The sequence below is a fragment of the Poromitra crassiceps genome (assembly GCF_964638095.1).
Source record: "Poromitra crassiceps genome assembly, chromosome: 11".
In the NCBI taxonomy this organism is placed as follows: domain Eukaryota; kingdom Metazoa; phylum Chordata; class Actinopteri; order Beryciformes; family Melamphaidae; genus Poromitra; species Poromitra crassiceps.
In genome coordinates this window covers 5,789,784-5,806,860 of record NC_139643.1, presented here as the reverse complement: position 1 = coordinate 5,806,860, position 17,077 = coordinate 5,789,784, and positions in this window count along the sequence as shown.

The following is a 17,077-nucleotide window of genomic DNA, read 5'->3' as shown; positions in this document are numbered from 1 at the left end:
GTTGGTGTTGGAGGTGTGAGGTGAACTGGTTTCAGTGAGAACTGCTATTGTAACACAGTGTCACAGCTTTGTTGCTGTTGGAGGTGTGAGGTGAACTGGTTTCAGTGAGAACTGCTATTGTAACACAGTGTCACAGCTTTGTTGGTGTTGGAGGTGTGAGGTGAACTGGTTTCAGTGAGACCTGCTATTGTAACACAGTGTCACAGCTTTGTTGCTGTGGGAGGTGTGAGGTGAATGCTACAAGTATCAGATTTAGTTGTTATTTTGTGCCATCAGTGATTTGCTCAGAGCAGATCACCTTTTTCAAATGAATGATTGAGATCAGTGGAACAAAACTGCAGGTGGCTGCTGACACAACTCACAATTACATTAAATTAGATCATTTCAAACTGGCTTTAATTTGACCTTAAATTAATTTGTCCTTATTTCAAAAATACACAATTCTGTCTGGTGGGACTGTTTCAATTCTAATTGTGTGTTTTCCTGCCACACACACACAGGCATCTGGAAGGTGGCGTTCTCCACTGCTCTGACTAACAGTGGGACAGTGGGACCCTTCAGTGAATCCAGAACTCTGATCTACAGTAAAGTCTTCACCAACACTGGACACGCCTACAACTCCACTACAGGTAGTGTTTTCTCTCTCTCTCTCTCTCTCTCTCTCTCTCTCTCTCTCTCTCTCTCTCTCTCTCTCTCTCTCTCTCTCTCTCTCTCTCTCTCTCTCTCTCTCTCTCTCTCTCTCTCTCTCTCTCGAGTCTGTTCACCAACGTGTTAAATGTAAGTTTCATTTGGAACAGGAATGGGAGTTCAGTTCATGGAGACTTTTATTTTGGATTCTTCTTTCTGCTGCAGGTGTGTTCACAGCACCAGTGGGAGGAGTCTACTACTTCAGATTCACTGCCTTCAACTACAGAACCACCAGCTGGACGGGGGTGTGGCTCTACAGGAACGACACACAGCTGATGTATAACGAGGAGCAGCCCACTGACAAAGACGACCCCAACACCTACTTCTCCAACGCTCTGGTCCTGGAGCTGCAGCCTGGAGACAGGGTCTACATGAAACTCTACTCAGGGCACACAATCTACGACAGTTCAAACAACTACTCCACCTTCAGCGGCTTCTTGCTCTTCACTTTTGAAAATGCATCAAAGCTCACCCTATCGTCCACCTGTAGTCTGCAGAGCACCACCACGCGCAGTTCTCATTGCTGTACATGCTAGCTAGCATCCACCATGTTAGTTAGCCTAGCTCTATGCCTGCTGTACTACTGTTAATGGATAAGGAATAAACCATCCTTGCTGGATCTAACAGAGAAGTGACTTGTCTCTCCATTCCTGCCTCCATATCTTGGTGACCCTGCAGTTTGCTATTGTTATAGTGACCCACAAACACACAAGAGAGCCGCTAGACACGACGCTAGCTGCCTGCATACTTACATTACATTACATCAATACATGACATTTCCATGGTTTCCAGAAACATAAAATGCTGACATTTTATTCTGGCGACTGAGCTGCTCCCCAGTCCAGAGGATGCTGTTGCCTTGACAACCAGCTAACCAGAGATTCAATCTCAACCACTAACAGCTACAGACAAGCCAGAGTGCTGAAAGAGTGAGCTGTGTTTAAAATGAAGCATTTTGTTTGTTTGTTTGTTTTGTGTCCTTGAAATGAGAAAATAAGAACTTTGTTGTAGAGCTAAACCCAACACATCGTGGGAAAGGTCTCAAAACAGACACGTACACCACTAACATTATGTCAGTATGAGGATTCTACATGCCTCCCAATTTCAAATATTGACCTTTGAACCTTAACTTGGGTGGATATTTGAAGGCTTATAATTCAACAGCTAAATTGGTTACAGATATGAGTAGGGTGAGCAGATGTCCTGCTTTGTGTGGGACTGCACAGCATGTTCATCACTTTTCACACCTCCCACTAATTGAGAAGATGTCCCCCATTTTGATTGGCTCGAGGATTTTCAAGTGCAGGTGGCTCAGAGAGAGAGAGAGAGAGAGAGAGAGAGAGAGAGAGAGAGAGAGAGAGAGAGAGAGAGAGAGAGAGAGAGAGAGAGAGAGAGAGAGAGAGAGAGAGAGAGAGAGAGAACACCTCACCAACCCAGCTGCTCTCTGTGTGTAAAGAGCAGTTCTGGGCGAGAGAGATGCAGGTTTAATAGAGCAATGCTGGGATGATGTATTTTTGTAGGCTTAATCAGAAATTGCCGGCATGTTGGTTCTTACAGGGAAAAGGCTATGGGATTTTAGAATGAGGATTTCGGTTAAATGCATGAAATAAAGTCTGTGGTTAACAAACATTTATAGGAGTGGTAATTTGGGTTCAGCAGGATAATCTTCACAAACGAGGACCACTTTTATGACTTTATGAATTTGATATTAGTCTTCACTAACACTGCTGCTGTTACAATTTTATTTATTTATTTTATGTTTTGAAAAATGAAACCCCTCACTTACAAACAGCCTGTTTCCTCTGTAGAGGAAAGGTGTCTAATCAAACCTCAAACTCAAACTCTGCTCGTGCAGAAACCTAAAAAAATGGCGTAGATATCACCATCATTGTTCCATTAGTCTGCACTGAATAAATCAGCTACACACACACACATCTGATCTGATGCATCGATCCATACTGTGATCAATAATTCCATTATGAAGCACTGCTGAAAGACAGACAGACAGCACCAAGCCAGGAGGCCAGAGGGCCCATGGCAGTGAGCAGACAGTGTTTCATTACAGGGATCAATAAAGTTGAATGAAAAAGACTAAATAAAGAGTTGATGTATTGTGAGATCACCCAGTGCTAGAATTTCGGGCCCAGACAGGCCCACACCCCAGAACCACTAAGTCACAAAATCCTGGAATCAGTGGTATTTAACATGCCCAAGGATCCCGTGAGGTGATATAATATATTGTGTTATAAGGTAAGGAATTTACCTGAATGATACAAACTTGATCCTAAGACAAACTGGAGAATTAAGATAAGAGCTCTTTTTTTAACAGTTATGTCCACAGAAACCAGGAAGCCAGGTGTGCTTCCTGTCTGACAATATATCACATGACCTAATTGCTATCCCCACCCCAAAATCGCCCTCTGGGATACATAAAAATATGTAAGAAATGAGTTCCAAGACAGTCCTAGTCAGGATCGAACGCAGTCCTCCCACATCCTGGTCCAGTGCACTTACCACTGTTCCATCTGTGTTGATAAAAAACACACCTCCTGTTACTCTCCCACTACCTCCTGTTACTCTCCCACTAAGTGGGATGAGCTCCAAAAAGTGACTAAAAGTTTATAGTTTTTAGGAAAAAAGAGACCCAATGTAAAAGGTCCCAGTTCCCCAGTTTCTTAAGGAAAGTTATATTTAAATAAAATGCAAAAGATTTCGAATTAAATTTGTTAAATTTAGCAATGGTCCCAACCGGGGAACGAACCCGGCCAACACACGTACCAGGCCATGGCTTAAACCATTGTGCTATACTAAAGAGGGAGATGGGGTGAGGAAAAATATTAAAGTAAAAGGAAGAAATACTTCCATATGAATAGGATTAGAGCTCGTGACCTCCAGACTCTACCGGGGCATGTAGGTCCGTCCAGTCCCAAGATCCAGCACAATAAGGTTATCAGAATCAAAACTACATGTCCTAGGAAATTAAAAAGTTTGCCAGTCCCTCGGCCGCCTCAATAGGGGGGGATTCTTTTATAATTTGGGGAAATTTATGGAATCAGAAGCAAGCCCAATTGTTTTCATATCTCCTTCAGAGTTAGGTCGATGGCCCTGCCGGCTTTAAAGGCCGGCTTTACCGTGGGGAATATGAATATATATTAATTCTTAAAAAATCTTAAATTTCGAATCCGTTGAAATTTTTGAAATTGCTTGTTCACAGCCCGAGAAAAAAAAAAAAAAAAAAAAAAAAAAAAAAAAAATTGGGCCAGGTGACGCGTTTCGCGTCGAAACGCGTCACCTGGCCCATTTTTTTTTTTTTATTTTTTTTTTTTTTATTATTATTTTTTTCTACAGCTAACTAATGAAACATGAGGGACAGCTGGGGAAGGCAGGAACACAGAGGGCAAAACGGGAGAACTGATTGGTGGGGAGAACTCAGGTAATGGGGCAGACTAACGAGACACATAGGCAACAGGTGGGAGGAATTAAGGCAGACTAACAAGGGAACATGAACAGGTGGGGAGAAGACAGAGACTACACAAGGAATAAACATAACACAACTAATTTCTGTACAGTAAATGACTGAATGTCCACTGAGTTTAGCTCCTCAGGAAATATCACACACATAACATAGCAGATAAACATAACACAACTCATTTCTGTACAGTATATGACTGAATGTCCACTGAGTTTAGCTCCTCAGGAAATATCACACACATAACATAGCAGAGCAGGCCACACTGTGGCCTGGGCGTGACACTTTGGTTTCTTTTAAGATCGCATGAACCATAACGATCACCAAACCTGCGTGCTGTCCCTATTGGGACCCAGGTAGGCAGAATACTTACTCATTCCAATCCAGTGCCCAATTCAGCCTGCCTATTTTTGGCGCCTATGCGGAAATTGCATTCTTTCAAATGGGCAGTGGGGGCCGCAGCTTGTGTAGCACTCCCGGGAACATCCATTCAACTATATGGGAAACGAGCCAACGAGCCAAATTCTCTCTCGGTCTATGTCTTAAATAAACACTTTCCAAATTAGTTTATGGTCTGAAAAAACAATTTCAAGTATTTTTCATGCTCTAACGTGCTCCGTTTTCCAAATTATAGCCCCATTTCGAGGAAAATTGACGACAAACATCGGATAATAAGAACAGTAATACTTCCGACCGGTAGAGGCAGCAATGTGCCGCAAGGCATCAGGTAGCAAGTAATAGTTGAGCAAATTATCAGAAAATAGCGTTACTTTATGATATTTTAATAATGTTAGTAGACACACGTAACTATATAGATACCATACATCTAACGTCCATAACATGGCGGACCATTTAACGTTATTTATACCGTTAGATAAAGCCTTAAGCCTTCTCTGTATTCAGACCATTCAGACCATTGGATTCAGCACAGAAACCGGAGTACGTTATAACGTTTTAAATAGAGTCGTTATAAACAACTACCCAACGCTGGGGGTCCGTATGGAAACAGTGTTACTCGAAATGGTTAAAAGTTAAATCTATTTGGTCATTCAATGCCGTTTTACTGCAATGTAAAGTAAGTAGCGTTAGCCGCTACATTAGCCAAAGTAGCTGACTACCCATAATGCATTACGGCGATAAGGTAGACAGGGCAAATTCGGAAACTCCCCCGGCAGCCGCCCCCTCCCCTCGTACTTCCATGTAGCATAATTCATTCAACCAATCAAACGAAATCAAACAATATCCGGAAGTGAGCTTCATTTTGCTGTGTCAAAGTCAATGAGCTATGTTGGTCCATTATACTGTATATAGGTCAATGTTCCAATCACAGGTCTGACTGCCACGAGGCCTTTCCATCAGACCCAAAATCTACCACTTAGGCTGATTTGGTTGATATTTATTCTCGAAATGTATTAGTCTCAATGCATGCTGGGAGATTTGAGAGAGTGAGAGAGAGAGAGGGGGGGGGGGGGGGGGGGAGTGTGAGATGGCAGAGGAGAGCTGACAATATCTGTGGCGCACTAAATAAGGCCTGGTTTTGAAAAGCGCTAAGCGCTAAATTAACGCCAGGGGGGAAGATATCGTTAGGCAGGTATTTAAAGCTGCATTCAGCGATGTTCCCAATTCGGCTGTTTTCGTTAGGTTTCGAGTCCCCCCGAGTCCCCCCTCCCCTCCCTACATTGTTCACGGGAACGCGCACACGCAAGCTGCCTCTGTAGCGCAGATCCAACATGGCACCGGTCTGCAAACTGTAAACACAGCAGCAATGGAAGTACAATATCAACCGTGCCACTTTCCAGCCACCTACTGAAATTAAATCAGACGATACGTTACACACGCATGGTAACTTTAGTATGATTATGGTGTTTGCTAATACAAATGTGTCATAATGGCTAACTTAGATCGATAGCTGGCCACGGCTAGCGTAGCTAGGTTAGCGTTAGCCAAGCTAGCCATCAGGAGAAGTAGATAAACACCACTAGCTAACCAAGCTAGTATTACAACAGTTTTTGCAAACATGTCTAGAGCAAAGCCAATTAGTTATTTATTTGCGAGCAAGTTATTAGAATTGGACTTGCTAAAATGGCAGAAAGCACAACCGCACCTTTTTCTCGCTCAATCTTGTGGCCACGAAAATATTTTGTTTCATAAATAAATGCTTGATTGTGTGCCTTGCTACCGTGAGACGGTAGTCTCCTCCATCTGCAATGACCGTTGTAACGTAATTTTCTTTATCAGGCAGACTAACCCATTGTTACGGCCTCCACACATATAACAGAAATAAGGCTCAAGTGGAAACCACAACATAAGAAGAACGCCACACAAGAATCAAAATATAGGGTTTTTATTGTCCTTTCCCCAAAGTATCTAATAAAAAAGGCCCAAAACCATAAAACAAAATAACCTGACAGTTTGGCCGAAATAAACAAAAGGGAGAGGGGTCTGGGCTGGCCCATATAGGACCGTCGAAGCCAGCCCCTCTCCTTAAACTAACAATTGAAAAACGTACAAAGAATAATTTAGATTAACTAAACTAAAACTAAGGACGAAAAACAACTACCATAACTGCCAGGTTAAACTAAAACAATAAAGCCTGGCACCTATTGTGCCAGGACCTAATAAAGGAAAGAAAGGGGCAAAAGTATCAAACCAAATGTACAGGTGCTGCTGGGCTGGATTCAGGTGTAGAGTAACTGTGTCCCAGCAGCAAGCCAGCTTATATACCTGCAGATGCAGAGCTGCATCAGCAATCAGCTGAGTGTCTGCAGGTGTTCAGCCTTAGGTAAGGAGGAGCAGAGGAGATCAATTAAAGAACAGTACAAACACAGAATGTAAACACATGAATGTGCAACATGATACATACCGTGTGTGAAGTTTATTATGCACTGTCCATGGCCACACGCAACTATGATGGTGAATACCGGGAGTGCAACGTGAGGTCATTCAGCAGTCAGAAACTTAGCATACAGTGTCGGCCAGGACATTGTCGTTGCCACGGACATGTCTGACCTCCACCAACCGCGCTGACAGCAAGATTTTAAGTCTCCTATACAGGCGTCCATAGGGACAGAGACATCACACAAAGATTATTAGTGTGCAAAATGTCCATCTGAAAAATCAAGCAAAGTTAACTGAATGTCCACCAGAAGTCAACCGAATATTGAACAAATTTAAGACATTTTAACCCATCATGTGGAAAAGTCCCACTCCGAATGTTAACTACTGCTAACCTTCTTTCAATGTTAACCACTGTTAACCCATCATGTGGAAAAAAAACCACTCCTAAGGTCAACCGAAGTTAACCTCTTCCTACTGTCAAAAATGTCAAAAGAGCAACATCAAGGCCATCCATTACTGCACAGGTAACTGAATGACATGACTCACTCAAGAGAACTCAATAGAGAACTCAATACAGCAATAGAAAAGGTATTGCATCCACAGGAAAGTCGCTGCAAACATTCCCGTAATAACCTGCCATCAAACGCCTGAGCCCACGGTGACTGACAGGAGCGGGAAACAACAGGACAGCTTCTACTTTAGTTTTTCAGCTGCCCTTCAACGACAGCATTAAAGACACCCACAACATCGTCAGGGTCTTGAGACAAGGCCAACACAGCCCGAGTTCCAGCAGGGGTAGTGCTGGACAACACCAACACTACCTGGACATAAACAGCCGCTTCAGCACTGGACACCTGAAACATATGAGAATGATGTGCAACAATCTCCTCTATTTTAAACTCCATCTTAAAGGGAGATGTCAGTCAAATTGCCAAACTAGACAAAATATCGCAAAAACGACAGAAGCAAAAACCTGGCCCGCCGCAGCATGACACAGGCAACACTCACAGCCAAAAAGCGCAGCACCACGCACTAGGAAAAAACACACTGCCCACTCAGCAGCACACAAACTGTGGCGTCCAAAACAGGTGTGCATAACACCGCACCAAAAATCGGCACTCAAGAAAATAGACTATTACAAGTCCCAGAAATACAGACACAATGTGCCAAAAGTACCACCTCAGTGTTAAACTACGTGACAATTAACACTGTAGGGAGAGAAACTAATGTTTCTCAGAAACGAGAAAAAGTAGACGCGCTGGAATCCGCACCATTACGCACGCTACAACCTGAGGTGGAGAAACTCCCAATCCTCAGAAGAAGAAAAAAACTCGCGATCGACGAGCCCCCATTATGTTACGGCCTCCACACATATAACAGAAATAAGGCTCAAGTGGAAACCACAACATAAGAAGAACGCCACACAAGAATCAAAATATAGGGTTTTTATTGTCCTTTCCCCAAAGTATCTAATAAAAAAGGCCCAAAACCATAAAACAAAATAACCTGACAGTTTGGCCGAAATAAACAAAAGGGAGAGGGGTCTGGGCTGGCCCATATAGGACCGTCGAAGCCAGCCCCTCTCCTTAAACTAACAATTGAAAAACGTACAAAGAATAATTTAGATTAACTAAACTAAAACTAAGGACGAAAAACAACTACCATAACTGCCAGGTTAAACTAAAACAATAAAGCCTGGCACCTATTGTGCCAGGACCTAATAAAGGAAAGAAAGGGGCAAAAGTATCAAACCAAATGTACAGGTGCTGCTGGGCTGGATTCAGGTGTAGAGTAACTGTGTCCCAGCAGCAAGCCAGCTTATATACCTGCAGATGCAGAGCTGCATCAGCAATCAGCTGAGTGTCTGCAGGTGTTCAGCCTTAGGTAAGGAGGAGCAGAGGAGATCAATTAAGGAACAGTACAAACACAGAATGTAAACACATGAATGTGCAACATGATACATACCGTGTGTGAAGTTTATTATGCACTGTCCATGGCCACACGCAACACCCATGGCTGTGGTGGCAGGGGAAACAAACACAGGGACGTCCGTCTCAAGATCTGCCTGCGGAGTGGACTGCATGATTTCAGCAACCAGTTTCATCGATACAATATGTATTCTACATGTTGCTGAGATACTAAATGAACACCTTTTTCTTTGCTTATTTTCCATTTGTGCACTTCCAGTTTATAAGTCATCATCTGTAAATATATCCGTACAGTATGGTGTCCTATAATTTGACAACAAAGCTATATGGACAATATGTAGGCTTTCTCCTAAGGTTTAGATTTAGGTTTTTTGTAATGTAAATCATGGTTCCTACACATTTTCAATTAAAAAAAGTATTTTTTTTCCAGACCTTGGTTTTTTTTATATTACCCCTGCTAACTAACATCTTGCCCTGATAACTAGCTCATATCACTGTAAAGATAAACAAACTGGACTCAATGTGAGTTTACAACATAAAAGCTACAATGTGTATACCGGACCTGAAAGATTTTACACTTTTCCAGACCTTTCATATACTTTTTAATGGCTGCCTGGTAAATTGTAATATTTCTACATATTCAAAACACGATTTTACATTTACCCCATTTTCATTTTGGTTCTTATGATACAGGAATAACACAGTTGTCATAATTGGAATGCTGTATTTTAACACGTTCACTGCCGTGGACAAGTCAACTCGTCAAGCAGAAACCAGCGGTTGACTGCCGTGGACGAGTCAACTCGTCAAAAAAAAAAAAAAAAAAATTGACGGTGGGATGTGGATCCAAGCCCCCTACGTCTCCTATAAAAATATGGGAGACACCGAAGTGTACAACCCATTCCACCGACCCACTAAGTGGCGACAGTGCTCTCCAGACTAGAAAAAGCCGAGCCAAAACTGCAGGGGAAAGCGCGAGCAAACCATTCTCATACTGTAGAATGGTTTGGCGAAAACGCTTTCGCGCTGGCGCACAACGGTGGCGCACAACGGTGGGGGGTTCCAAAAATAGACGGTGCAACACACTTTGAAACACGCAGCATAAATAAGCCCAGAATCGCAAAAGCTTCATCAAAGCTCTCAACCGAAACCCCAAGAAACGAGCGAGCCCATCCAGACTCACCCGACGAGGGGCAGCCAGGCAGCACAGACAGCAGAAACTCGCTTGTGACACACCCGCTGCAGCCACGGAGGGAGGAGGAGAACACACACGGAGGGAGGAGTTTGAAGGAGAGGGGGGTTTCCTGCTGTTATGGAGGAAATTACTGTTCAAAACTATTCTTTAGATGTCTGATGTCTTACTGATGCCAAAAATAAATGGTTAAAGTGACTGTTCTATCGAATTTCACAAAAAGGCATTTATCTCAGCTTAAATTTTCAGACGCTGAAACCATGCTGTATTCATATTAATTAATACACAGGACAAGATGTTACTATCCCTTGTGCCAAAATCCGAGGAAAAACACATTTAGAAGCCCAATCCAGAATAAAACAAGCTAACAGGCTAACAAACTAATAAACAAGACACAAATCACCAGTTACCTACCCTAGCCAACAGCAGTATGAAGCATGTCATTGGGGTTTTCAAGTGGGCACCTTCCTTCACCGACGTTTCGTTAAGTTAGGCCCACGACACCTCAAGAAGGCTTAACGGTGTAATCCAGCGTCCTGGAAACACCCCCCTCCATGCTACCACCGCACAACTGCATATTACCTCACTATCTAAGCCTAGCTATCCAGGTCAGTTCGGTATGACATTCCTGACTACACCACCACTGTCAATGATTCAGCCCTGTTGATGCGGACCGTTAATCATGACCAACAACAAACAATCCCTAACTACACCACCACTGTCAATGATTCAGCCCTGTTGATGCGGACCGTTAATCATGACCAACAACGAACAATCCCTAACTACACCACCACCGTCAATGTTTCAGCCCTGTTGATGCGGACCGTTAATCATGACCAACAACAAACAATCAATCTGACCTTAGCGAGCTCCCCAGCTAGCATGTTTCCTCCTTATCCACAGCCATTCACTTGCTCGTTCTGCTGCCTGAGACATGTTGCTAACCGCAAGCTTCAGGCTCCGTCCCCGAATGCCCAACTCAGTTAGTAAGGCAATAACGGACTTTGCCACAAAACCACGGCAGCCCACCTCTACAGGCCGCACTCGAGCCCTCCAACCTCGCTGCTCTGCCTCTGCTGCCATTTCAGCATACCTAGCTTTCTTGCGCTCATAAGCCTCCTCAACTCGATCTTCCCACGGGACTGTGAGTTCGATAAAATAAACTCTCTTCTCTACCTCAGACCACAGTAACAAGTCCGGACGTAGCCGGGTGCTAACTATATATGCTGGGATGACTAGCTGTTCATTCAAGTCAACCCTCATTTCCCAGGCTCCACCTACACTTAGCTGCCCTAACTTGTGCCTGACCTTAACCCTGTAAGACCCACGGTTGTAATATTACAACATTTGTATTTTATAAAAAATAAGGTATAAATCATTTGTATTCTTGTTCTTTTTTCCCCTAAACATCATCATTGGATCCTATTGTTTAGTCTTGCAATGCTATTGGCCAGGATATTTGCATATAAGTACCCCCCACAGGGCCAGGACACATCACAACTTCAAAATTGTTGACGGAGCAACAACTCTCTTTTTCACTGGACGGAATTCCTCACAAAGAAGTAAGTAAAATGCCTGTAATATTTTTTTGGGTGATCATTAGAATGTCTAGAACATGTACATATGTTATTATTGTGAAACATATCCCCCAAATGTAAATTAGAGCATGTTTTATAGAGGTTGCTATTTTACAACGGTGGGGCAGTGTGGTAGCAAATATCCAGGTGGTACTGTTAGTTTACATACCTGGCTAAGGGGAGTCTTATAGTTTTCACAAGACATTTATACAGTTATATGTGTATTTTCCCCACATTGCATACCTAAATATATATATAGTGTAGGCTATATGTGCATTTTTACTTTAATTTCTAATTTCCAATAATATTTGTAACCAATTGTACTCAAAGACAAATATACTGCATAAAATGTAATTGCTTACAATGTTTTAGTAATCACTTTCAACAGATCAGTTCCTACTTCTATTTGTAATCATGTTTTAGTTGGTTTAAGTTAGTTCCTGGAGGATTCCATGTGGTAATTGTTAATGTGGGGGTTGCACACATAGGACCATCATCATTGTTCATGTGAGGGCTGGTGGGGGTTGCCCACTTAGGACCATCATCCCTTTGTGAGGATAAGCAAAGCACAATAGGTTGGCCAGACAGTATTGTGTGACTTGTGAAATGTGTACTGCAGTGAGATGTGTAAACACTACTAATGTACTAAAGTTATTTCTTTATTTTCATTTCAGAATGCCACAAGCAAGGATAGAGCCTCGCTTCATTGCAAGATACAAGATGCACTGGATATGGTACTGAATGGAGAGAGTGATGTGGATATCGACTTCACTGAAACTGATGAAGAGTCAGATGAAGAGGCCTGTGGAGATTAGTCAAAAGAAAACCAACCACCCAGTGAACCCACTGACTGCCCAGTAGATGCAGACATTCAGCCGCCCCAACCGGCCAAACACTTCAGCTCAGAAGAGACAACTGGAAGAGAGTCCAAACCGCGCTCCACCCAAGGCACCACGTCAACACCTGCCATCGGATGTGCGCCAGGACCAAGTTGGACATCTCCCACGAAAGACACAGAGAGGGCGCTGCAGGAATGGTGGCAGTTCAGGGTACACCGACTTACTATGCCACAAGTGTGATGTTCGTCTGTGTATTTCAGGTGACATGAACTGTTTCTGGGACTATCACTGCAAATAAGCGTAAGCAATTGATTGTAAATGGTGTTCAAAGTGATTTGCAGTCACTTGGAGTATGAGAGGGGGGTGCCTGTTACATTTTGTGGAGTAATTAGGTAATTAGGTTTCTTTAGTACATTTATTGTATGTATTGTTTTCATTTTGTTGTTCTTTTAATAATCACAATTCTTAAAAATATGGCTTACATTGATGTTATTATTCATAATGTATACTGTTCTGAGGCCAAATATTATTCATAATGTATACTGTTCTGAGGCCAAATAATAAACCATAACCATATAAATTAACCCTTACGTTGTTTTAATGAAGTATATATACATTTGCCATGTTATTCTGACAATGAGTAAAAATGGCCTATAGGAAATTCTGCTACCTGATTGACCCTACGTTGTGATATTACAACATTTGCATAAAACCTTACAAAAACGTTTTTTTTTTTTAAACACTATATTTTCTTCTCCAAAGTACTCCTACAACACCATCAGAAAGGTTTTTTTTTTTTTTTTGCAAGTAGAAATATATCCGGGTCTTACAGGGTTAATTGGTCTAATCTTTTCTCCCTCACGTACAAATTTGATCTGTCTATTCTCTTTGCTAGCAACTAGAGAATTTACTTCTAGCCGCTTTTCCTCAACTGCAGCTGCCAAACATTTCAACACCTGGTTGTGACGCCAGGTGTATCGCCCCTGGGAGAGACTGACCTTACACCCTGACAGTATATGCCTCAATGTACATACACTAGAACACAACGGGCAGGCACCATCCTCGCCCAACCACTGATTTAAGTTCTGGGGAGATGGCAGCACATCATAAGTAGCCCCTAGAATAAATCTAATTCTGCTGGCCTCCATGCTCCACAACTCTCTCCACTTCAACTTTCTCTTCTCTACACTCTCCCAGTTCACCCACTGTCCTTGCTTTGCCTGCGACACTGCCTTAGTACATCTTACTGCCTCCTCTTGCCTATGTACTTCTTCAACTACCATCTTCCTCTTTTCTATTACTGATGCCTTGTTCCACACAGGTTTCCCTATGCACAACCCTAAGCCTCCACGCCCATGCTGCACCTGACCTATGATATCCCTGTGTCTAAGAGCTGACTGTGCTTGCTGTACTGCCTCCTTTGGGTTCCACTTCCTCCCTGTTTTAACTGTGGGCGCTACACTCCTAACCACTGGATCCTTTGACTGAGTCAGTCATTTCCAGTCTAACCTTAGCACACTTGAACTCCTCTGTCAGGCTAGATAATGGCAATTCCAATATGCCTTTCCCATATAAGGCTACACTGCTTAGGCAGCGTGGGACTCCGAGCCATTTTCTAATGAATGAGTTAATCATCCTTTCTAGCTTTTCTACCTTTGAAAGGGGAACCTCATACACTGTCAGTGGCCACATCAACCGAGGCAACAATCCAAACTGCAAACACCACAACTTTAACTTTCCTGGGAGCCCTGACTTGTCTATACTTGAAATACCTTGAATCATTTCCTGCCTCACCTCCTCAAACTGTCCCTTATCACTGAGACTTGCATCATACCATCTTCCCAAACTCTTGACTGGTTTCTCTAACACTGTAGGCACCACCTCATCATTTATAACAAACTTCTTACCTACTACCCTCCCTTTAATGATTGAAATACTCCTGGACTTACTTGGCTTCACTTTCATTCTAGCCCACTGCAGATTACTATTTAACTTATCCAACAATCTGCTAGTACATGGAGCGGTTGACGTCATAGTCGTCATGTCATCCATGTATGCCCTAATTGGAGGGAGCCGCAGCCCTCCCTGCAGCCTTTCTCCACCCACTACCCATTTTGAAGCCCTAATAATGATCTCCATTGCCATGGTAAAAGCTAATGGGGAAATTGTACACCCTGCCATAATGCCTATCTCCAGCTGCTGCCAAGCTGTAGTGTACTCTGCTGTGGTAAAGCAGAGTTGAATATCTAAGAAGTAGGCTTTAACTAAGCTCTTTATACTACCTGGCACTCTAAAGAAATCAAAGGCCTCCCATAACAGACTATGCGGCACTGACCCGAAAGCATTAGCCAGGTCCAAGAATACTACATGCAGGTCTCTCTTCTCACGCCTAGCTGACTGGATTTGGTGCCAGATCATGCTGGTGTGCTCTAAGCACCCGGAGAAGCCGGGAATTCCAGCCTTTTGCACCGAAGTATCTATTAGCCTATTCTTTTCTAGATAACTAGACAGCCTCTGTGCCACAACACTAAACAAAACCTTCCCTTCAACATTAAGTAGACTGATAGGTCTAAACTGACTTATCTCTAACGAGTCCCTTTCTTTAGGAATGAAGATTCCCCCTGCTCTACGCGATGCCTTAGGAATAACCTGCTTCTTCCAGACTACCTTCATCAGCTTCCATAGAAACTGCAACACATCTGGAGCACTCTTATACAGCCGGTAGGGGACTCCATTAGGACCCGGGGCTGAAGAGGCCCTTGCACGTCTCACTACTTCTTGAACTTCTTTCCACCTTGGTGGGCTATCATCACACTGGCTCTCTATTTCACCAATAGGTGGAATATCAGCTGGGACTGTCATCTCTCTAAACCTTTCCCTATCTTTGTGAACCTCCTCCAAATATTCCTCAAGCTTCTGCTTAGGTACCATAAGGCTACCATTCTTTTCCTTACTAAACAATGACTTCACAAATCTAAATGGATCCTTATAGAATGCTATTCTAGCTCACTCTTTCTTTTTCCTATTTTTCCTAATGCTCTCTGCTCTTCTTAAAACTGCCAACCGATCCCTCACATCTGACTGCAAGCAATCAATGCCTTCCTTCTCAACCTCTGTAGCTTTCCTCCACTGCCTCTTAAGCTGTCTTCTCTCCTGGATATGTCTATCTATCTCTTGTTGGCGCCTAGATTTAACTACCTCACCCTCTAGTTTCTTCCTTTTCTCAAAGACGCCAAACCTTTCCTTACCATAATCATAAATACAATCTCCCATTTTCTCCAACTTACTCTGAGCAGTTCCTTTAAGCTTCTCTAACATCCTAACCAAATCACTATTGATATCTTCCCACTTCCTACTTTCCGCTGCACCTGGCCACTTAACTCTAGGCTTCTGACCGCTAATCTTCCCCCTTTTTGGCTGGCTGGCCTCTCTGCTTTCCTCGGTGCTAGGACCTGCCTCAACATCAGGGGTGCTGATGTCCTGCGAGCTGTGGGTTACTTCCTGTCGCTGGACTTCACCCGACTGACTTGATAAACTTCTTAAGAAATAATTATCAATGCGGGGTCCCTGTGTTCCCTCTACCAAGCACCTCTTCCTGCCTTGATGGATTCTAAGGCCCCTCAAAGTTGTTACCTTCTGCCAGCCACACAAGCAAACCTGACGCTTCTTTCCATCTACATCTGAACTAGTGGCTTCCACTGACATATTTTCCCTACTCATAGTCAAGTCCGTTCCAGAGTCAATAACCGTGTCAACCATAGGTGAGTCATCTTCCGCCCCAGCTCTCGCAGACTCTAGGGGTGTTTTTTCATAATTCTGTTTCGTAGCAAGTTTGGGTGTAACCAATGGCCTATTGGCCTTGGCTACTGCCACAATGAGCAGCTAACCCATTGCAGCCCCGGTGGGGTCTAATCCCTCCTGTCAGCTGTCTTTCCATGCTGTCACTAGGTCTTTCCCTAGTTGTCAGCTGCACTATTCACAACAGTCACTAGCCTAAGCTAGCTTTAGTATGAATTAATACACAGGACAAGATGTTACTATCCCTTGTGCCAAAATCAGAGGAAAAACACATTTAGAAGCCCAATCCAGAATAAAATAAGCTAACAGGCTAACAAACTAATAAACAAGACACAAATCACCAGTTACCTACCCTAGCCAAGAGCAGTATGAAGCATGTCATTGGGGTTTTCAAGTGGGCACCTTCCTTCACCGACGTTTCGTTAAGTTAGGCCCACGACACCTCAAGAAGGCTTAACGGTGTAATCCAGGGTCCTGGAAACACCCCCCTCCATGCTACCACCGCACAACTGCATATTACCTCACTATCTAAGCCTAGCTATCCAGGTCGATTCGGTATGACATTCCTGACTACACCACCACTGTCAATGATTCAGCCCTGTTGATGCGGACCGTTAATCATGACCACCAACAAACAATCCCTAACTACACCACCACTGTCAATGATTCAGCCCTGTTGATGCGGACCGTTAATCATGACCAACAAACAATCCCTAACTACACCACCACCGTCAATGATTCAGCCCTGT